The following is a 1,859-nucleotide window of genomic DNA, read 5'->3' on the forward strand; positions in this document are numbered from 1 at the left end:
GGAGACAAGCACAAAGACAGGTGAAACTAATCAGGGTGTGACAATATCGGTATTTGGACCCTCATTCGTCACAAATGCAGTATAACCTGAGACTGAGGTCCCAGCTAGTGATGAAGATAAGAGATTACCTCTGCTATGTGCATGGTGCGTGTCCTTGAGATACCTCTCCAGTTCCTTTCCTACTCTATTGTAGTCTGTTTGTGTTAATTATTTTTTGTTTCCATTCTAGGGTTTGTGGATGTTGAAAACACCCACCTTATTTAAGAGGACTCCATGGTTAGGTGCACTTCACACAACATTTTACTTAATCCAAACACAATTTTGGATAAATTATTTGTATTATAGTCTCGTAGCTCCTCTATTAAATTATTTATAGAGCAGTGAGGAGCCAGTCCTCCGATCATGTTTATGTATTTTCCAGGGTGCAAAGAAGTTTGTGGTGCCCTCAAGAGAACCTGGTCAATTTTACTCCCTGCCTCAGAGTCTTCAACAGTTTAAACAGCATCTCATGGTGGCTGTCATTGATAGGTAAACAACATGGATTGGTTGTATTGAATCACCAAGGCATTGTTACAGTTGATGCCTTGTGTCCATTGTTTCATACATAAACAACTTCTGTTAGGAAACTGATTTACATTTACTCTTAAAGTGAATGCGGGAGGAAGGAAGAAAAAAGTTAGATAAATCCATGCACAGGTGCAACCCTTCCTTTTGATGTGCCTGCCTAGTTCAGAGGTTTTGAGCAATTTTTATTAAACATGAAAATTGGCACGTGAATTGGAATTGAATTGGATGTCAATTTTTTATCTGGCAGGTACTTTCAACTGGCCCGGTGCTACAGAGATGAAGGTTCCAAACCAGACAGACAGCCCGAATTCACCCAGGTAATGTGGTGATTAGCTCTATAAAGAGACTTGATGAACTACTTCTGAGGACAGATACAGTAAAAAAATCATCTTTGCAGATGAGCGTCAAACAGATTTAATGGGGTTCCTAGTTTGACACCCACTCTGTTAAAGATCTTCGCTGCCAACACACACACACACACACACACACACACACACACACACACACACACACACACACACACACACACACACACACACACAAACACACACACACACACACACACACAAACATACACACATATAATTCAAGTTTAATTCTGCCCTCATTCCTCTAGGTGGACATTGAAATGTAATATGTGGATCAAGCTGGAATCTGACGGCTGATTGAGGGCTTGGTCCAGTACGCCTGGCCTGTGGAGAAAGGACCTTTTTCCACACCCTTACCCTGCATGATGTATGAAGAAGCAATGAAGGACTATGGAGGGGACATGCCAGACACACAATTCGCTGTAGTTTGGTCAAAATACTTTAAAATTATTTTATGTTTTCGGGGGGGGATTTTTAAAAGCTACAGTCTGATAGTGAAGGAAGAACATATAAAATCCTGCTTCAGTATCTTAAGTTGAAATGCAAAAAATGTGTGTTTCCTACTGCACTTGTATAACTCATGGACATCCCAACACAGAAATAGAGTTCCTGAAAGAGGCCCTCAACCAACCAGGAGGCTGTTTCCAGGCAATATGTGTCCCGGATGGAGCAGTAAGTACAGTGAAACAAAAACCTATATTTTTCTTGCAAACACTGAATTTGAGATAGCATTCTAGTAGACTGTTCTAGTAGGTTCTAATAACCTATTACTTTTGTTAAGATTTGTCGGTCAAATAAAGATTGTCTAAGTTTGTGATGATGGTATACACTGAGTGTACAAAACATTAAGGACACCTGCTCTATCCATGACATAGACTGACCTGGTGAAAGCTATGATCCCTTAATGATGTCACTTGTTAAATC

General features: G+C 40.2%; 1 long non-coding RNA gene across 1 annotated transcript; it reads left to right on the top strand.

The window, feature by feature from the left end:
- On the top strand, positions 1 to 1,384 carry LOC106569112 (uncharacterized). The gene is made up of 3 exons (XR_006758765.1): positions 1 to 528; positions 815 to 884; positions 1,184 to 1,384. It is a non-coding gene; the product is annotated as an uncharacterized lncRNA (long non-coding RNA).
- Positions 1,385 to 1,859: the final 475 nt, after the last annotated feature.

Source organism: Salmo salar, chromosome ssa14 (genome assembly GCF_905237065.1).
Source record: "Salmo salar chromosome ssa14, Ssal_v3.1, whole genome shotgun sequence".
Lineage (NCBI taxonomy): Eukaryota > Metazoa > Chordata > Actinopteri > Salmoniformes > Salmonidae > Salmo > Salmo salar.